Genomic DNA, 22313 nt, shown 5'->3' with positions numbered 1-22313 from the left:
CGGGGCTGATGACGGGGGAAGCAGGGCCGATGACGGGGGAGGCGGGGCCGATGCCGGCGGGGGCGGGGTTGATGCCGGCGGGGGCGGGGGTGATGATGCGGGGGTGGGGTGTCAGGGGCGGGGTTTGAGTTTGGGCGGGTTTTGGGCTGGATTTAGGCTGGTTTGGGTGGGAAAAAATTTTTCCACCTGGCAACCCTGCCAGTGGGTGAAAAGCACACACTGATGGTTCTTTGAGTTAGCATACCTATCAGGACCTACTGTTTTGCTTTGAATACACTTGTTTTCTGGCACATCCCAGAGATTGACTCTAGGCAATCGCCTTATCTATTTAATGGATAAATCAATCCTACCTGAGAGGAGGAACATTCTCGAGTGATGTTCAAACTGGGAATCTCTGAGAGGGTAGATTACCTGAGTGAAGTGCACCCTCTCTCTCTCTCTCTTTCTGTTCCCTGTACCCTCTCCACCTGGTCACTAAGCACAGTCTCCAGACATACCAAGTCACATGCATTTGGCGTGTGACACACACATTGGGCCCCCCCCACTGCAGCTCACACACCAAAGCCCCCTCTTCTCACAGAAGAGGTGACTTTGGTGTCTGCCTGCATCTCTCTGCATCCAGACCAGCACCTCTGGTTCCAGTATCTCTCCCCTTTCCTTCCCCTCCCTTCCTAGTTCCAGTGTCTGTCCTTCTCTCCCCAGGGTCCCTGTCACTTTTTCCCCTTGCTGGTGCTAGCAGCACTGCTTCAATTGAAGCAGCCTGTCTCGGGGCTTTGGGCCATCTCTATGATGCGTCCCACCCTCACTGACTACTACTACTACTTAGCATTTCTATAGCGCTGCCAGGGTTACGCAGCGCTGTACAAGTTTAGACAAGGGGAAGGACAGTCCCTGCTCAAGAGAGCTTACAATCTAAAGGTAATAAGCTATGTAGTCAGTGTAGGTATCAGGAATGGGGAAGGTGGTTAGGCGCCAAAAGCAAGGGAGAAGAGATGGGCTTTGAGTAAGGACTTGAAAATGGGCAGGGAGGGCGCATGGCGTATGGGCTCGGGAAGTCTGTTCCAGGCATAAGGTGAAGCGAGGCAGAAGGGGCGGAGTCTGGAGTTAGCGGTGGTGGAGAAGGGTACAGATAGGAGTGATTTGTCCTGAGAGCGGAGGTTACGGGTGGGAACATACGGGGAGAGGAGGGTAGAGAGGTAATAGGGGGCTGCAGATTGAGGGTGGGCTGCTTTACAGGGAAAGCTAAAAAGCCCCAAGGTGGGCTGGTTCAATTGAAACAGTACCCTTACCAGCAGCAAGGGGAAAAAGTGACACTGAAGTCCTGCACAAGTAATTATCTTCACCTTTACTGTGCAAATGTGGGTTATTTAAAAACCCAAGCAGGCTGCATGGCTTAAATTTAGCTGGTAATGGAGTTCTGCTTCCTAAGTCTGCTTGCCTCTTAAATTTATTTGTTACCTTAATGAAATGTCTCTGGCTTTTTGCCCATTTTTTTTTCAGATTTATTTTAGCAACCATATATATTTTTGCAAAAGCAATCAAGACAATGAAAATGCTTAAATACAGAGGAGGGGAAATTAAAGACGGAATTAAAAACAAGTAATCTCACGAACAGAACCCTGAAAAAGTGTTTATTGGACTAGGTCCTCGTTTGATAACTGCCATCGTTAGTGCAGAGCCTGCCAAAGGGGAGCAATTTTTAAGAGAGGTTTCCAGCATGACGAGGGATCTTTAAATACAGTTTGAATTGTTTCCACAGGTTTGTATGTGGTTTAGTGTTAAGTGTTTGAAGTAATTGAGTTTAGAATATGTAACATGTCATCCATGAAGGCACATTTGAAATTTATAGAAAAACCTCACTCATTGACTTTCAATTTCATTTATTGGGGTGGTACATGTCACTCTTCTGGATGGGGTACCCTTGGCATCTCTCACAAGAGCACGCAGTTTTGGAATACACTGCCGCGCAACCTAAGAACAACCAACGAGCAAGCTTCCTTCCGCAGATTATTGAAGACCCATCTTTTCGAACAAGTCTACGGAAAAAAACAAAACACATAAAGTCCATACTTACTGTTCACTAATGCATCGTACATTCATCTCGGAACTCCCACTCCCGTATTATCACATCACTCATACCTTTACTCACAGAAAGTTATATACCATATGACTTCATGTCTTTTTATCGCCCCTAAGCTACCATTGTTTTCTTCCAAAGTTGCATTGCCTATGTTCCATTATTACATCCCTTAACGACACCTCAATTGTTTCGCTTAACCCTGCATAATATAATCCCTAACTATCTGTAACAAATTGTATTTCCAACATTCAACTCATATTGTAAGCCACACTGAACCCGCAAAAAGGTGGGAAAATGTGGGATACAAATGCAATAAATAAATAAATAAATAAATAAATAAATAAACACAGTTACAAAAAAGAATTGTATTTTCTATTTATTGATTTGGAACACGTCAGGTTTTGGCATGTGCATCCATCAGAACTCGTTTTAGACATGGCTGGGGCACGTGAGAAAAATCTCACTCATTTGGCCTTCAATCTCTAGCATTGCAGTGATAAATCTCCAGCGTTGGGATGGGCCACCCTTGGCGTCTCTGCAGTCTCTCAGTGGTGCACTCAGTCCCTTCCTCCTCATGTTCCTTGATAGGTCCCCAAAGAGTTTCTCTGACTGTGCTGTGGCATATTATCTTGTGGATTAAGACAGTCCTGAGTAAATGTTCTCTCAAGTGTCAAGAGCAGAGTAATTGGAGCCATTACAGGAGCAGGAATGTCCTAAGATTTAGCTGAGATGGATTGATTCTTCAGGGAAAAACAGGCCACAGGCCAGATGTTCCCCTTGTGCAGTGACAGCTATGGTGTGACAACACCAGTACATGCAGCACCATCAGAACAGACTCACACAGCAGAGACAAAAAACAGTAAAGTAACCCCAATGCAACAGAGAGCCACAGTGCACACAGTAAGGCAATCTAAATGATGATCCCAGGGAAACAGAAGCTATAGTGTGACAAACCCCGTGCATAGGGCACTCTCTAAACAAACCCTGGGCCAATAAAGTCATAGTAGCCACGGATAAGACAACCCTGGAGTATGCAACACTCTCACATTACACTGCGAAATTACTGCTAAGCAACATCACCATCATTTTGGAGCTGGTACAGCACAGGACAGGAAGGCAATGGGTCCACTCCTGTCCCTTGACCTTAGATCACATTAGACCACCTTTGGGTGAGTTGGGGGTTGGGGGAGGGTGGGTTTTGATCGAAGGAAAGGAGCTTGGACATTTATTTTAACTGCTAGCTGTGCTCTAAACTGATTTTATATTAAACTCTAAACAGAGGGGTCAGTATTCAAAGTGCACTGTGGATCCACTGACCCAAATCTATATTAATAATTCTCACTTCAAACATTCTGAAGCTCACTCTGTGGCAGGGAAACCCTGGAGCCCTGCACTTAGGCTGTCACCACTCACTGTCACTCATACACCACTCTCACTGATAGACCCACCCACAGCCACGCCCCTTCCGCACATAATTGCCTACCTCAACGTTCTAATGAAGCTGCAACTTCCGGTTTGTGAGGTGCCAGAGATCGGAATTTAGCCCCATTACTATTTGCCCCGCCCTCGCGTCAAATGTGATGACGTTGAGGGCGGAGCTATGACACTTGACCAATCACATTGCTCCGCCCTCAACGTCATCACGTTTGATGCGAGGGCGGGGCATACATCCATCTACTATGTGACGACGATTGGAGGGAGTGAGTCAGGCAGGCTGAAGGTCACAGGCAGCGAGGGAGTCAGCCAGCCACTCTCTACGTCACGGGGAGGGTCGCCGGCCAGGGTGGGGCGGGGCGACCACGACCACCCTGAAGCACGGAGGGTAAGTCCAGCATCAAGGGGAGGGGGATGGGAACGAAAGCGCCTTGCTAGCGCCCATTTCATTAGCCTCAGAAACGGGCCTTTCTTACTAGTAGTCTAATATAAGGCTCTGACCCTTGGTTTGTGTTTCTTTTATTCCGCTCCTATTGTATGAAAGGTTCATTTTATTAAATTTATTTTTATATGATTTTATTCTAAACTGCCCTGTGAGGTGTTCAAGAAGGGAGGTATATGGAGTTTTAAATAAACCATTTAAATAGCCAGGAGAGCCTTCTCTCTCAGGATCCCCCTTCTAATCTCCACTCCCCCCACCAAAAAAACAAACCCATCAAGCCTCCCTAGATTGTGGCAGGCTTACCTGCTTGGTTCTTAGTGGTCTAGTGGAGAAAGTGACAGGAGAGATGCCCACTCGCACCTGCCTGGTGTGGCTGCTGTCTTAAAATGGCTGCATTGACCTCTAGTTGCAGCTTCAAGATACTTCAAAGTACTGTGAGGCTATTACTGGAGATTACAGCAGCTATTTTAAGGAAGCAGCCACACTAGGCAGACATGAGTGAGCATTACTCCTGTCTGTTTCCCCAATAAACCACCAGGAATAAGCAGGTAAGCCTACCGTGATCCAGAGTGGATTAGATGGTCTGAGGCATAGGAGTTGGGAAATAAGAGATAGGGAGAAGAATGCCCTCACAGTTCTTCCTTCCTTTAATTAGCCATTAGCTCATTTTCACTAGAAAGTTCCTTCATATCTATTATGACAGGGTTTATATCTCATCACTGAAAAACAGATCCCACAGGCAAGAAGGAGTGTCTCCACTTAGATATAGCAAAACAACCTGGGTGTAGTCCATTCTCATCTACTCAGGGTAGACCGCTGGGACCCTGCTGGAGTGGTTGTAGTCCAGGGTAGAGACTACGTGGGAAGTGCAGAGACAGACTAACCCAGTCCTGAAAGGCAGGGAGTGGATTAGTAGCATGAGAAGAATCTGTGGAAGAAATAACATTGATTGGAATAGTGATCTACATATGTATTTGCATACTTGGATGAACCAAGAGTTTGGACTGTTTTAAAACCCCCAGGAGAGGGGGAGTTGGACCCATTGGCTCTCAGGGCCGAACTGAAGCCCTAGACTTATCTGGGGTGACCTAGATGAGTGGTTATTGACTTGGAACCCTTTCACCCTGACTGTGAAAGGGATCTGTTAAGAGGACCTAGCAGCCCAGAAGGCCTAGTAAAATTCAGTCTGATCTCTTTGGAAATCTGGATTTTGACTTACACTTTGGTAAGAAATGGTAGATATGTGTGGTTTGTAGCTCAGCAAACAGTGCTTGGGATTTGGACTTATGCTTTGGTAAGTGGTGGATAATAGATTCAGTTTGTAGCTCAGCAAGTAGTGCTTGGGAATTCAACTTACATTTCAGTATTTATTTATTAGTTACATTTATATCCCACATTTTCCCACCTATTTGTAGGCTCAATGTGACTTACATAGTACCGTAAAGGCGATCGCCAATACCGGTATGAACAATTACAAAGTGATGTAGTGGTAGAATAAGGTTCATGTGAAACAGACACAATAGGGAATCGTAGAGTAGAAGAGATGAGTTAAGTCCATTACGCTCTTTGGTTTCAATTGAGGTTCCAAGGTTCTGGCATTTAAGTTGGGTCAGTAGGGTATGCCTTTTTGAACAGGTTAGTTTTTAGTGATTTCCGGAAGTGTAGGTGGTCACAAGTTGTTTTCACGGCTTTTGGTAATGCGTTCCATAGTTGTGTACTTATGTAGGAAAAGCTGGATGCATAAGTTGATTTGTATTTGACTCCTTTGCAGTTTGGGTAGTGGAGATTTAGGTATGTTCATGCTGATCTTGTTGTGTTTCTGGTTGGTAGGTCTATGAGGTCTATCATGTATCCCGGGGCTTCACAGTAGATAATTTTATGAACCAGTGTGCAGATTTTGAAAGCAATATGTTCTTTGATTGGTAGCCAGTGCAGTTTTTCTCAGAGGGGTTTGGCGCTTTCCTCCTAGACTCAGCCACCTGATGGATGAAGATGGAACAGCAGATGGCAAAGGCTATAGTTAGCCTGGTAATTTTGGAGCAATTTATGAACATTCTACCTCCAGTTACCGGAATGTGGGTAGTTTGAATATAGGAGAGGCCATTAATTTAATAGAACATTATTTGAAGGCTGAGGGAATTGGGATTGGGAGAGTTGAAACCTCAGCCAGACAGGAGTCTTCTCTGGGGAAAGCCCCGAGGACCAATAAAGATGAAATGAAGAAGCCTAGTGAGGGAAAACATGGGGCACCAGGGACTGAAATAGGGAAAGGTGGAGATCAGAGAATAGGGGCTGTTCCTCGACCAGAAGTCAGTTCTCCGTTAAGGTGCTTCAGTTGTGTAGAAGTAGAGCACTTCAGATGAGAGTGCCCCCTGATGGACTGCTCTTTTTCAGGGTCAGCAGGATCTTGCCATACAGCAGGAGGGGGAGGACAGCCCTTAAAGCGAGGAGGAAGGGTGGCAGACTTAGACTTAACTGCTCACTAGGACACTGGTACTAATCAGTTCCTTGTTTCAGGACTACTAGCCAGGAGATTGAGGGTTAGAGAAAGGGTGGGAAGTTACACTGGTTCTGTCCTGGTCCATTGCGTACATGAGGATGTTAAAAAGGAGCCCATGTATGAGATTGATTTGGCCTGGGAAGGGAAAATGTTTCCCTTATGGGTGGTGATAGTGGAGCGACTGCCTTTTCCTTTAATTTTAGGCACAAACTGGACAGGAATGCAGGAGGCACTGACCCCGAAGGAAGGGTGGATGTCCACTCACTCAGAGGACTAGTCCAGTGAGGAGGCAGAGTCTGTTCAATTAGGGGACTTCTTTCCCTTTACAGGACCCGGGGTTATAGGTGAGCCAGGAAAGTCTTGGAAATCCCAGGCTCAGAAAAGGGTAGAGAAGTGGAAAGGATTGGTTCCCTCAGGCCAGGTGGAGGCAGTTGGGGAGGAAGTCATACAAAAGTTCCATCAGTTCACCCTAGAACAAAGGAAGGACCCCACATTACAGATACGTTGGGATAAGACCGAAGGCCCCGAGGCACAGGAGGGAGATCGGTATCCATGTTATAAGTTAATAACGTTGTATAGAATAACTGAAGGATCCCATGGAAGGGAACAGAGGCAGGTCATGGTGCTTGAGGTTTTTAGGAAGACCCTACTGACACTAGCGCATTCCCATCCCCTTGCAGGACACATAGTCGAGGCAGGAACAGTGGACCGGCTACTGAACTGGTTCTTTCGGCCCGGCATTCATAAAGAAGTAAGCGAGAACTGTCGTTCATGTGTAGGGTGCCAGAAAGTACCCCAGAAACTGCCAGAGAGGGCACCCTTAGTACCCTTACCAATTATGGAACAGCCCCTTGATAGGGTGGGAGTGGACATTGTGTGACCCCTGGACCGGACAAAAAGGGGATACCAATTCATATTGATGGTGGTAGACTATGTAATACCATGGGCCATTCCCATGAGGAAGACTACAGCCTACAGCCTCAGCGATAGGACATAAGTTGCTAGAACTTTTCTGCCATGTAGGGTTCCCATGGGAGGTGCTGACAGATAGGGACACCAATTTTCTATCATGGACTTTGGAAGAAATCTTCCAGTTATCTGGGATAAGACATGAAAGAACGGCTGCTTACCATCCTCAATCGGATGGTCTAGTGGAGAGATTTAATCAAACCCTTATCCATATGATAAAGAAGTGCAGAGGAACAGCCACTGATGTGGGATGAAGTCCTACCCTACATGTTGTTCGCATATAGGGAGGTGCTCCAGGCCTCTGTGGGATTTTCCCTCTTCAAACTAATGTATGGTAGACAGCCAAGGAACATGTTGGACGTGGTTAGGGACACCTGGGTAGGGAACGACCCTTAGGTAACATCAGTCCCTGTATATGTGCAGGAATTAAGGGAGAAATTGGTATGAATAAGGGGGATAGCCAAGGATAACCTAATCCAGGCCCAGCAAAAGCAGAAGGGGTACTATGACCAGAAAGCCACAGAATGGGCGTTTAGGGCACAGGATAAGTACTGGTACTTTTTCCCACCTCGGTCAACAAGTTATTGGCCTAATAGAAAGGCCCCTTTTCCATAACTTGGCGAGTTAGCCCCTGGACCTATGAGGTTAATCAAAGCAGGGGGGAAAACACAAGTTTACCACATTAGCCTACTGAAACCTTGGGAGGAAAGGTAGGGGTTAATGGTGGATGTAGTGGATGAGGAAGGGGAGGATTTGGGACCAGACCCAGGGAAGCTGAAGGAAGAGCACTTTGCTTTCTTAGCTGCAGAGGGTTTCAACATATCATCAACAATGACACTCTAGACAAAGGTATATAGGGGGTAACTTGAACGTTCTAACTCTAGATAAAGGTATAGAGGAGGTAACCTGCAAGTTCTGTGGAGCAGTAGGTAGAACTCTAGATAAAGGCATACAGGAGGTATTTTGCATGTTCTATGCAGCAGTAGGTGTAACTCTAGATAGAGGTATAGAGGAGGTTTTCTGCGTGTTCTATGGAGCACTAGCATTAACAACTCTAGGCAGAGGTATACAGGGGGTAACCTACATGTTCTATGATAAAACTCAGTAGATCATGCTGGTCTTTGTCTATTGTCTGTTACTATGTTTATATGTGTGTTACTATGTTAAAATTTCAGAACTACTACTGCTACTACTTAGCATTTCTATAGCGCTACAAGGCGTACGCAGCGCTGCACAAACATAGAAGAAAGACAGTCCCTGCTCAAAGAGCTTACAATCTAATAGACAAAAAATAAAGTAATCAAATCAAATCAATTAATGTGTACAGGAAGGAGGAGAGGAGGGTAGGTGGAGGCGAGTGGTTACGAGTCAAAAGCAATATCAAAGAGGTGGGCTTTTAAACTAGATTTAAAGGTGGCCAAGGATGGGGCAAGACGTAGGGGCTCAGGAAGTTTATTCCAGGCGTAGGGTGCAGCGAGACAGAAGGCGCGAAGTCTGGAGTTGGCAGTAGTGGAGAAGGGAACAGATAAGAAGGATTTATCCATGGAGCGGAGTGCACGGGAAGGGGTGTAGGGAAGGACGAGTGTGGAGAGATACTGGGGAGCAGCAGAGTGAGTACATTTATAGGTTAGTAGAAGAAGTTTGAACAGGATACGAAAACGGATAGGGAGCCAGAGCCCATAATTGCCTTCTTTCCTGTTTGACCGAGGGGCTTGTTGTGCCAGATATAACTTTGCCAGAAGCTGCCGTCTGCTAACCATCCCGTTATCTAATGCTGTCTTGCTGTCTTTGGAGAGGAAGAGTGAGCACAACTCCATTGCACTCTTGTCTGTCAAGGCTGGGCTCAGCTGTAGCATTCAGAGCCCAGAATTCCCTGATAGCTCTGGGAATAACCACAGGATTGTCTGCCAGGCAGGGGCAGACCACTGTTTGCCCATAATATTTGAGGCTCTGCAGAGAAAGAACATGCCAGGCACTCTGCACCTGCTCCATTTTGCAACCCATCAGCTTTGAGTGCTTTTCCAGGCAGGGGGAAAATGTGTGTGGCAGAGCTTTATAGGTGGTAGATTTGAAGAAAGATATGAAATATCTTTGTGTGCAGATTTTGCTGAGTTGTGTCAGCACCCTACAACATGTGCAGATGAGCTTTTTTGGCACTGCATTCTGGACTGCCCTCCACAGCCATGCCGTGTACAGGGGATGGCGCCTCAGCCCAGGCTTAGATACGAGGACAGCAGGGGAAACAGAGATGGCTTTGAAGCCCAGTTCATGTTGAATGCATCACGGTCAGCATGCTATCCGTATAACATTCTCTGAGATAATTCTTTTTTTAATATTTATTCTGAAATCTCTAAAGTGCTCTGTAAAACCTGCAATGTTGTTTATCAAAGCACCCAGAGCTTTCTAGAAACTTAACATAACCCAATACATTTCAAATTTCCCCCTCCCTGCTGCCTTGTCTTTAGTAATGCTGCAGTTGCACTTGAGACTGTTACTTGAACTGGTGACTCCCCCTTGAGAAAGTAACCACGAAACGGGGACCTGTCGGGGTTTTAAGAGCACCAACTTGTTCAAGCTAAGTGCTACATAAAATTAGATGTTAGCATATTGACAAACAGAAATATATCTTTATATATAAGATTAGCAAAGGGTGGTGGAGGTTCAGTCAATGATTAGACAATACACACAGATAATACACCCAGTCAGTGGGTGAAAAATCAAATAATCTTTATCATGTGTTACATATGAGACTACTCCACTCTCAATAAGCTGAAGAAGCAATACACTTGTATTCATGTGTGTTTAAACATTTTGTTATGCCTTGTCTTTAGTAGCACTGTGATATAGCAGTGACAGGAAACACAGAACGGATCCTGCAGAATGGAGCTGATGTAGCTGGGGTGACCAAATCTCCTGCTTTCTACTCCTGTCTCAAGCGATGGCTACGTCACACTAGGAAACACAACTGCATTACTCCCTTGTTGATTCAGCATCACTGGCTTCCTGTCTGTTACTGGATACATTTTAAGATTCTCACATTGACTTATAAAGTGTTGTATAATGGTTGTTCATCCTATCTTTCTTCACTGATAATCCTCCACTTCCCATTTAGGACTCTGTGCTCATTGCAGGCTATCGCTTATTTCTCCCGCTGGACTTTCCACCACTCTTGCCAACAAGGTCCTTCCTATCAGTCCCCACCGAGGTCACTCCCATTCACCCACTACTGGGTGGGGGGTTAAAGGGATGGACTTGAAATCCAGTGGGATCTCCCCCGGGTAAGCTCGAATACCGCTGACTACATGGCTGCTCAATGAGGTTGCTAATACCTGAGCTTTGCTCTAATACTGGAGCTTTGCTCACTAAATGTGGAGGAGTGGCCTAGTGGTTAGGGTGGTGGACTCTGGTCCTGGGGAACTGGGTTCAATTCCCACTGCAGGCACGGGCAGCTCCTTGTGACTCTGGGCAAGTCACTTAACCCTCCATTGCCCCAGGTACAAATAAGTACCTGTATATAATATGTAAGCCGCATTGAACCTGCTGTGAGTGAGAAAGCGTGGGGTACAAATGTAACAAAAAAATAATAATGAAAAAGCTCTGTGTATTCAGAACTGGCCTGGAGTCCAGCCCTGCAGACAGACTGGGCAATAAATTTCCCAGCAAAAGGGAGGGTTCAGGGCTCTTTTGATAAAACCACTACACCCCTCTCTATGGAGCCTAACCCACAACCGTTGCTTGTAAGATGTTCTAAAAAGCACCCCACACTATATTTCCTATAAATCTCCCTTTTTCTCCTTTAACCTTGAGACCTGGGGCTTAGAACCCGCTTCACCTAATGACTGAAATCAGTCAATAGGCTACTGAAAGGGCCTGACCCAGTACGCCAACACCTTGCTACACCCTAAGCCCTTTGGGGGCACAGAAACAGAGATTCTCTTAGGTTCCTCAGAACAGGGGCTGTGGGCTATGAGCCTCTCCCGCCCTCCCCCCCCCCCCACCGGGAAACACATATAACCAGGGCCCACCTACAAATACACAGTCCTCTTACCATGCATAGTCAAGATGGTCAAACATGCGTGGGATAAACATAAAGGAATCCTGTTCAGAAGGAAAGGATCCTCAGGAGCTTAACCGAGATTGGATAGCAGAGCCGGTAGTGGGAGGCGGGGCTGGAGGTTGGGAGGCGGGGATAGTGCAGGGCAGACTTATACGGTCTGTGCCAGAGCCAGTGGTGGGAGGCGGGACTGGAGGTTGGGAGGCAGGGATAGCGCTGGGCAGACTTATACGGTCTGTGCCAGAGCCGGTGGTGGGAGGCGGGGATAGTGCTGGGCAGACTTATACGGTCTATGCCAGAGTCGGTGGTTGGGAGGCGGGGCTAGTGCTGGGCAGACTTATACGGTCTGTGCCACAGCCAGTGGTGGGAGGCAGGACTGGAGGTTGGGAGGCAGGGATAGTGCTGGGCAGACTTATACGGTCTATGCCAGAGCCAGTGGTTGGGAGGTGGGGCTGGTGGTTGGGAGGCGGGGATAGTGCTGGGCAGACTTATACGGTCTGTGACAGAGCCAGGTGGTTGGGAGGCGGGGCTGGTGGTTGGGAGGCGGGGATAGTGCTGGGCAGACTTATACGGTCTGTGCCCTGAACAGCACAGGTACAAATCAAAGTAGGGTATACACAAAAGTAGCACACATGAGTTGTCTTGTTGGGCAGACTGGATGGACCATGCAGGTCTTTTTCTGCCGTCATCTACTATGTTACTATGTTATACTCAGTTCCTGTAGAGACAGATTATAGGGACAGGCATATATATATATCTATACCTATACATATATTAGAACACCAACTAGAATTGTTCAAACTCAACAGCCTAAAGCTAAGCAGATTCAAAGTGGTCTTTGCTGTTGGAGCCGCATTCAGACAAAATCAATGGGCTAATGCTTATCAGTGCCAAAGTGGCCCTTCATTTTTGGAACAACATTCCAATTGCACACTACTCCTTTCTTGGCCCTCAAATAGCAGTTGATTCGCTGACACACTGAGATCCTATGCTTAGATACATATACAACCTACATCCATGGTATGTGGGAGTAAGGACAACAACAAAGTCAGCACCACAACCATGAAACAGCATAGCCCCCACATCTTTGGATGAAGACACAACCATCATGCTGGGTTCCATACACCCGGGTACCTTTCGTGCTATCTCCTTGCACTGTGCTCATGCTCCATCTGCTCTCATTTTGACTAATGAGATTCTATGACTATTTCCAACACAAAAAAGCCTCAAATCAGCTTTCAACCCTTCGTGATCAAGTCAACCACATACCATGCCCTTCTAAAGCTCTGCAGTTCTCCGAGCTTCTCCTCTACAGTTCATTACCATCACTCATTTCAGTTGTCCTCACACTGATGTGGCGTGGGTATTTCAGTCTAATGGTTCTGGTAGTCATCATTACGGGTTATCAGCATTCAGACTAAAGATCCATAGTATTCCTGTTCCACTTCTAAATGTTACACTACCATTTGCAGTCACCGTGACACAAACTGGGTGCCTATATTCCTGCTGTTTGTTTTTCCACATATTGGTATGTTACGACCACAGTAACCACACTGAAATTCTGTTTTACTTATCACAGATGTACAGGCCAGTCAGTTGACACTCCAATGTACTTACAGCGTCATGACTACTACAAACCTTTATGACCATTTACTGCCAACCAACCTGGTCTAGCCCACTCCTTTTTTTCACTCCTTGCTCCTCTGGATGGGGCTGGACCCTCCTACCACAGCACATCAAGGGCCGTAAGGACCAAAAGCCTACTGGAGCACCTAACCCTCCTTACGTCCCTTGGCTTGGCAGTCACCTACTACTTAACATTTCTAAAGCGCTACTAGGGTTACGCAGCGCTGTACAGTTTAACAAAGAAGGACGGTCCCTGCTCAAAGGAGCTTACAATCTAATGGACAACATGTGCAGTCAGCTTACAATCTAATGTACCTATACGTGGCTGATGCATCCTGCTTGTCCTAGGAGAAAGCAAAGTTACTTAACTGTAACGGGAGTTCTCCGTGGACAGCAGGATAAGTCAGTCACACAACCCACCCACCTCCCCTTAGGAGGATCCACCTCTTGCTAGGGATTGACTGAGGCAAGAAGTAGGGTATCTGGGACTTGCCCAGTAGGGGAACCTACTGCACACACTCAGAGGGATTTAAAAAAAAAAAAAAAAATCTGTCTGAGCTATTGGAGAGCATTTCTGTCCAAGGGGCGCACTGGATGGCGTCACCTATATGTGGCGGACTTATTTATTTATTTATTACATTTGTATCCCACATTTTCCCACTGATTGCAGGCTCAAAGTGGCTTACATAAAACTGTAGTAAAGCTGATAGTAAGATAGGAAATCACAATTAACCAGCAATAAGTAAAAGATAATAACGTGTAATTAGTGTCCTTGGATCATAGTAATAGTAAGGGTTAATTCAGATTATGTTGAACCAGGAGAATAAGCCTTCTTAAACAGTACTGATTTCAATAATTTCCTGAAGTCAAGGTAGAACTCCCATTACATGTAAGTAACTTCGCTTTTCCCAGTCGGTTGTGGGACAAAGCTGTACTTTATTGCTGTTTGGTCCAATTAAAGTGGCCCCTGTCTCCACCTTTGGAGAGGACCAAGGGTCAGATTTAGAGTCTCAAGCACTTATTTGTCCTATGTCGGTATCTTAGTAGATTGTAAGCTCCAGGGAGCACAGTTTCTTGCAGCAGCACTGCCTAGATTTGGCAGCACGAAGTAAACGAAAGCTAGTGCCCATGGTGTTTGTTCCGTATTCTGGGAATATGTCAGCAGCCGCTCTAGATGTAACAGTGCCACACTAGCACTTAGGGTGAGAAGCGGAGACACTGGATATAATCAGAGTTTATTGCACACCCTTCCAGTTTCATTACATTTAATTACATTTTACTTTCAGCTTACCTTTCTTCTGTACAGACATGCGCTGGAGGGGATGTGCTGAGCTGATGCTAGCTCTTCGTTGGCTCCTTGTCTGTGAGCTCGTATTCTTCAGTGAATGATCATCTTTATAATAACAGCGATTGCTGGGAGGTGAAGCCAGCCTGTACCTAATGACAACTTTGCGAGTGCGGCACTGAAATATCTGTCTCTCCACTTTTCTCCTTCCTCTTTTCATGATAGATATATGCACTCAGATGTCACATCTCAGACTGCAGTACAATGCTCGCCTACTGCCTATCTCTCTTCAACTGTACAGCACTTGTGGAAGGAGGTACGGTGTCACACTTCAGACATAGTCTTTTCTCTCTGAAAGGAAGCTGCTCCTGCTCTACCTCAGGTGTTTCTGTCTGTTGGAAGAATTTATGGAACAACAACAACAACACAAGAATGAGAAACGCATGTGGCTGGAGGCCTAGCATCCAACATCAACTGATAAATGCTTGGAACAGTAATAGGGAGCTTGGTTCCAATCCTTGGCTGCCAGAACCCCTAACACAGACCTTGGGTTCCTTCCTTAATTGATAGTGCCCTTGGAGCAGTAACAGAGCTTATGGGGCTCATTTTCAAAACAGAAAAACATCCAAAAAATGGCATAAAAGGCAGATATACATTTTTCTAGCAGAAAAATGTCCAAAATGTATAACTGAACTAAGGGGGAAATAAATGGCCAAGACCACTAGTCATTTACAAGAAAACGTTCCCAGGCGGAGTGTTTTTCGTGCGCATAACATGGGTGGTCTAACGTGAAGCAAAATTACTTCATAGAGGTAGGAAGAAAAATGTCCAGCATTAGACATGCTTTAAAAGCAAGTAGGGTGAGGATAAACTTGTCTTTAGAACCATCTGTGATTTTGCTGAGTTGGAGAGTGGAGAGCTGGAAGCTGCTGATGTGAGGAAGAATGGAGCGTTGCTGAGTGCTTTGTTACCATCCCTTCCTCTGTATCTCGCCCCCTTCCCACCACAAACCCTCACTCTCCCCAAACCCTCACACTTTTTTTTTTTTTATTTTATTTATCATTTTACTTAATTACATTCACATTTATCACATAAATGTAAGGAAATACAGAAATTAATATAAAAAGGAAAACATTTTCTCTCAACAATATATATTTACATAATTGTCCACAATTGGAAGATCCAAGATCAGGAAAACAATCTTAAAGAAAGTAAGAAAAACTCAAAATGGTTAATCTTACACATTTTCTGAGGGAGGAAGGTTAATCGGTTAATGCAGCCGGTACAATGGTAACTGAAGGAAGTTGCTGCAGAGGATTCTTCATCTGTTTCCACAAACTCTTATAATTTCTTAGGTTCAAACAAATAAGTAATAAGGAAATAAAACACTTACAAGGGGATCACGCTAGGAAGGTCCCACCTAGGGCAATGATTCCTGGCTTAAAAGCCAAGACCTCACACCTCCCAGTCTGTGATTCCCTTGATGTGTCAGCAAATATATGCATCTTTGAACCCAAAAAACTATCAACATCCCCAAACCCTCACACTTACCATTCTACATCCCTACCTGCTTGTCTTCTGTCTATCAGTGTTGTTCTGTTTGTCCAGTCCAAGTTTGTCACCGTGCTCTGTGATGCTGCTGATAGTGTGAGGGCTGTGTGTGTGCTGTTGCTGAAACAGTGAGTGATTTGTGCTGCTGCTTTGTCAGTGAGTGAGTGTTTTGGAGAGCTGGTGTGTGTGTATCATGACTGTGTGCTGGTGCGGGGGCTGGTGCCAGGTCTCACGAGGTGCAGTAGGTGGAGGTGTGCACAGTGGTGTTTCTGGGGTCAGCAGGTTGCACCTGTGGTGGTGGGATACTTGTGCGCCAATCATAGATGCACTAAATGCTTTGGTGGCTCACATCTTGCTGGAGATGGAAGAGAGTTTGGAGGGCAGGTCACAAGGGAGATATCCCTATCATAGAGTCTTCAGGCCCTGAACCTGCTTCCTGGACATCACTGACCACGTTTGTCTGACTAGGTACCGCTTCAACAGGCCTGCCATATAGCACCTCTGCGACCAGGTACAATTCCTCTTCCAGCCCTTCACTGGCTCCCTATCCATTTTCGCATCCTGTTCAAACTTCTTCTACTAAGCTATAAATGTACTCACTCTGCTGCTCCCCAGTATCTCTCCACACTCGTCCTTCCCTACACCCCTTCCCATGCACTCCGCTCCATGGATAAATCCTTCTTATCTGTTCCCTTCTCCACTACTGCCAACTCCAGACTTCGCGCCTTCTGTCTCGCTGCACCCTACGCCTGGAATAAACTTCCTGAGCCCCTACGTCTTGCCCCATCCTTGGCCACCTTTAAATCTAGACTGAAAGCCCACCTCTTTAACATTGCTTTTGACTCGTAACCACTTGTAACCACTCGCCTCCACCTACCCTCCTCTCTTCCTTCCTGTTCACATTAATTGATTTGATTTGCTTACTTTATTTATTTTTTGTCTATTAGATTGTAAGCTCTTTGAGCAGGGACTGTCTTTCTTCTATGTTTGTGCAGCGCTGCGTATGCCTTGTAGCGCTTTAGAAATGCTAAATAGTAGTAGTAGCCCAGGACACACAGGGAGGAAAGGTCCCAATGAACTTTCTTTCTGAGAAGTTCTGAGAGTAGAAGACATTTCTCTGGTAAGTGAACACTATTTTGCTTTGTGCTTTGGGAAAGAAAAGATTGGGGTTTAAATGAGGAATTGTAGGTTACTAATAGGCAGAATAAAAATATAAAAAAGCAAATTTTATCAACTAATCTCCATACTCTTTCCCCACTAGTTTTAAAACTTGAACTTTGTACCACAGCATTAACAGATAGCCTCTAGCAGGCACTGCAGGACCAGCAATCACAGCAGCAGCCAGTAGACCCAGAGGATGAGGAGCCCCTGCCCACAGAGCACACCAGCTGGGGATCTGTGCCAGACAAAGACTCATACAAAATGTCAATAAAGGTGGTCCCTCATAAGCCTCCTCGGCCTTTCTGGTGCCATCTGTAAATGCCGCAGGGGAGGAGGTGGGTTCGACCACTAATTCCTCTTCCCCTCCAAGCAGCTCCTGGCTGGCGTCTTCAGCAGGCTCTGGATCTCCCACAGTGGCCACCTCATCTACCACTGCTTCGCCCTCCAGATATCGTGTATCTGGATTTTCAGAAGGCGTTTGACAAAGTACCTCATGAAAGACTCCAGAGAAAACTGGAGAGTCATGGAATAGGAGGTAGTGTTCTATTGTGGATTAAAAACTGGTTAAAAGATAGAAAACAGAATAGGGTTAAATGGTCAGTATTCTCAATGGAGAAGGGTAATTAGTGGGGCTCCCCAGGGGTCTGTGCTGGGACCCGCTGCTTTTTAACATATTTATAAACTAGTAGAAAAGGCCCGTTTCAGGCACAAATGAACGGACTAAGCTTCTTTGGAACCGTTCCTTCTGAACAGGAAACCTTTGTGTTTATCCCATGCATTTTTTAATTCCGTTACCATTTTCATCACCGTCACCTCCTGCGGGAGGGTATTCCATCGTTCAAAAGCACTTCCTGACATTATTCCTGAGTCGGCCCCCCTGCAACCTCAATTCATGTCCCCTAGTTCTACCACCTTCCCGTCTCTGGAAAAGGTTTGTTTGTCTTGTAGATTGTTGTGAAACCTGAGGGACTGTCCTCTGTGTTAAATTGTACAGCGCTGCGTAACCCTGGTAGCACTTTATAAATGTTAAGTAGTAGTAGTAGGTGTTAGCCTGCTTATGGTTTATGCCTCCCTTTTGCGGTCTCCTTTGTATCTTAATTTTTATTTTATGAGATTACATAGTAACATAGTAGATGACGGCAGAAAAAGACCTGCACGGTCCATCCAGTCTGCCCAACAAGATAACTCATATTTGCTACTTTTTGTGTATATCCTACTTTGATTTGTACCTGTGCTCTTCAGGGCACAGACCATATAAGTCTGCCCAGCACTATCCCTGCCTCCAAACCACCAGTCCCGCCTCCCACCACCGGCTCTGGCATAGACCGTATAAGTCTGCCCAGCACTATCCCCACCTCCCAACCACCAGCCCCGCCTCCCAACCACCGGCTCTGGCACAGACCGTACAAGTCTGCCCAGCACTATCCCCGCCTCCCAACCACCAGCCCCGCCTCCCGATCTTGACTAAGCTCCTGAGGATCCATTCCTTCGGCACAGGATTCCTTTATGCTTATCCCACGCATGTTTGAATTCCGTTACCGTTTTCATTTCCACCACCTCCCGCGGGAGGGCATTCCATATTCTGTACTATTTTCATATTTTATCATCACTGAACTTTGTCAGCCATTTGATAGTTGAAAGATGGCATATAAATACTTTTAAATAAACAAAAGAAAATTTCCTGCTTTTTCTCCACCTTCTACTGGGGGCTAATTTAGAACAATGCCTTATGATATAATTTTCCTTTATACTTTTTTGCAATTAATAGTATGTTAATTTTTCCTGTCATTCATGGATTTTGGATGACATATATTTGATTGTTTATAAATAAACAAGGTTATCAAGGCTACCACACTCCTCTAAATAAACAAGAAAAGGGGATATGGACAACTTGTGCAATATAGAATAACAAATTGATCGGTTTGGATTGGTCCCTGATTTGCTTCTGTCAGGCCTGATGGATAAGGGGGACAGGCTGGGTTAGGAAGTTTGGTTTTTGCATTATGTATAGATTGTGTTTTTACTGAAAACTGCCCTAGGCTGTTGCTTGAAACTATTGTAAAATCTAATTGAAAACTGATTAATTGATCATAGCAAGACTTGATTGCCTGGTCCACCTCTGTGACTTTAACTGGGTGAGGTACTAGTTCATCTCGCCATCTTTTCAAGGTTAAACAAATCTTTGTCATCTACAGTGCTTTTTTCTAGGAAACTCATATAGAGCCAACCTTAGGGCATGGTGTAAGCAGGGCTTAAAAAAAAAAAGCTGGTACAGTATATGTGGTCATATAACCCAGAATAGCTCTACCTGGAAGGTGGCTGCTTCTGAATCTGAGGGTCAGGATTAAGGCTGGGAGATTTTGAGTGAGAAATGTAATGGGGTGGACAGGACATTTTTTGGAAGGCAAAAAATAAAGGTGCAGGTACTCTTAATAAAAAGCCCGGGTTATCTAAATGATATTCAGAGGACAAATGATTTGAATGTCATCAGCATAAATGTAGCCTCTGAAGCTTAATGAACAAATCAAACTATCTAGAGGCTACAAAGAAATGTTGAACAGCAGTGAGAACAATGAAGAGCTCTGTGGGACACCTAAAGTCAGCTCAAAAGGTTACCTCAATGAACCTTGATGAGAACGAAGGCTGACCACCACCTCCACCTCCACAAAAAAGAACTGAGCTGAGTCTGAAACACTTTAGCCCAAGATCCGACTGATGAGCATCTCTGAAGGAGAAATGAGTGACCAATGTGGTACTTGCTGTTTCTCTCAACCTCACTGCTGTCTTTGACCTTGTGGACCACTCTCTCTTGCTATTCCTCCTCTCATCTCTTGGTCTTTCATGGCATATTCTGTCTTATTTTGCTTCTTTCCTTTCCAATTGTTCTTACACAGTTGTCACTGCCTCATCTAGGGCCTCTCCCCGACCACTGCCCTGTGGAGTTCCACAAGGCTCTATTCTATCGCCTCTTCTCTTCAATTTGTTTCTCAGTCCTCTGGCAACCTTAATTCAGTCCACTGGTATCTCACTTCATTTTTACGCTGATGACATTCTACTTCTCTTTCCTAGAAACCCGTGTAAGCCCTCTCTCAGACTGATTCAGAACTGCCTCAAACTTATTCTCGACTGGCCTACTGATCATAAATTAGTACTGCACAAAGACAAAACCCTGGCCTGTTGGTTTACAAGTGGTCTTTCCACCTGTTGGTTCTTCCTATGAGTTGGTCGACTCATTTATCCGTTTCCGCATTCAATTCAAACTTCTCTTACTGACCTATAAGTGTATTCACTCTGCTGCTCCCCAGTACCTCTCCACTCTTGTCTCTCCCTACACCCCCCCCTCGGGTACTCCGTTCTGTTGACAAATATCTCTTGTCTGTCCCCTTCTCCTCTACTGCTAATTTCAGACTCTGTTCCTTCTATCTCACTGCACCACACGCCTGGAATAGGCTTCCCGAGCATGTAGGTCTTGTCCCGTCTTTGGCCATTTTCAAGTCCAAGCTAAAAGCCCACCTCTTTTGAGTCCTAACCACTGCTCACTTGCCTGTACCTTTTATCCCCTCCTCTTTAATTCCCTTTACCCCTTAGTTGTTCTGTCTGTTACCTGTCTTATTTAGATTGTGAGCTCTTTGAGCAGGGACTGTCTTTTTGTGTATGGTGTACAGCGCTGCGTATGCCTTATAGCGCTATAGAAGTGTTAAGTAGTAGTAGCCTCAGACATTAACGTAATTTCTAATGGTAATGGTGTTTGTGTACCCTCTACCTCCAACAGTAGTGTGTTGTGTTGTGTGGGAATGTTTACATAGGTGGCAACCCCTAGTTGGAGATGAGATGATTTGGTTCCAAGTTTATTAAATCAGACTCCAAAGCAGGTTACAGAATATGAAAACAAATAAAATACATAACATATAACAAAACAGTGAATGGAAGGGATTTGTCTAACATAGTGGGATTCAAAAGGAGTTTAGATGAGTTCATGGAGGAAAAATTCACAAACAATAAGAACCGGGTGGAATGGGAAGGGCCATTTCTCATCCCTGGAACAGAGTTATGAGATATAGATCTACGTTTTGGGATCTGCTGGGTACTTGTGATTTGGACTGGCCTGGTCAGAGACAGAATGCTGCCCAAAGGAAGTGGGGTGCTATAAAACAACAGGAAGGAGGGATTGGATTAGGAAGCAGGGCAGGGTTTTCAGCTCAGTCCTCGAAACACACCAAGCAGATATCCACAATGAATATGTATGTGCTGTATGCATGAGATAGATTTGCATGTGATAGGGGTAGTGTCTGCAAATGCATGTCATGCATATTCCTTGTGGGTATTCTGAAAACCTGATTGGTTGGGGGTGTCCTGAGGATTGGGTTGAAAAGCTCTAGAATACTCTTCCTGTTGTGCTTTGTGTTTTCTGGCCTCACCCCACTCCTCCTGTTCCCTGCAGACTGCATGGGAGGGAAGGGGCTGAAACATGTTACAGAGAGCCTGAGAGTCAGGACACTGGTTAACAGAATCATCAGGGCATAGTTCTGTAGGCTTGTGCATAATGAAGTACCTGATGCTTCCCCCAAAATTCCTGTGGTCAAGGTGATGGTCTAATCTGTCTGAAGGAAAGACCACCCTCAGCAACGAAGGGTGAGTTTTAGTCCTGGATGAGAGGGTGTCACGACTGTGGTCATGACTCCACTTTTCAGTCCCACCTTGTCTTCCGATGGTCAGCTTCAGAGGTGGCTCCAGTCTGTTCTTTTGTTTGCTTTGTTGCCTCTGCTGCCACTTCCTGTGTGTCCCAAGCCTCATTCTGCTGTTCAGTGTGTTTCAAGCCTCTTTCCTGTAGTGCTTCCACTTCCTGTGTGTTCCAAGCCTCACTTTGGTGTTCAGTGTGTTTCAAGTCTCTTTCCTGTAGGCGTGACATAATCAGTGAAGGCCCTCATAAGGAATGTGAGGACATTCATTCGTGGCCTTTGCAAAGCCAAAGGTCTCCAGGTTAGTCAGTGTGCTTGTGTAGCACTTCTGCCCTGTTTCCTAGTTGGTGTGCTTGCTTAACACTTCTGTCTTGTTTCCTAGTTAGTGTGCCTGTATGGCATTTCAGCTTTAGTTCTTCTGTTTGTCTGTGTGCTAGGGTTAGCACTTCTGCCTTAGTTCTTCAGCTTGTCTGTGTGCTAGTGTTAGCACTTCTGTTTTGGTTTGCCTGGTTGTTCTGTTGTTTGTTTGTGT

At 45.5% G+C, this 22313-nt stretch overlaps 1 long non-coding RNA gene across 1 annotated transcript in view; it reads right to left on the bottom strand.

Annotated features, from left to right (window-relative positions):
- Window positions 1-4775: 4775 nt before the first annotated feature.
- Window positions 4776-22313, bottom strand: part of LOC115474451 — a 93402-nt gene continuing 75864 nt past the window's right edge. Inside the window, exon 3 of the long non-coding RNA XR_003942860.1 lies at window positions 4776-4884. This is a non-coding gene — a long non-coding RNA (uncharacterized LOC115474451). The remainder of the gene's footprint in view (window positions 4885-22313) is intronic.

Source organism: Microcaecilia unicolor, chromosome 7 (genome assembly GCF_901765095.1).
Source record: "Microcaecilia unicolor chromosome 7, aMicUni1.1, whole genome shotgun sequence".
Lineage (NCBI taxonomy): Eukaryota > Metazoa > Chordata > Amphibia > Gymnophiona > Siphonopidae > Microcaecilia > Microcaecilia unicolor.
Note: the sequence above shows the minus strand (reverse complement) of the source record. Positions and strands in the feature narration are given on the sequence as shown.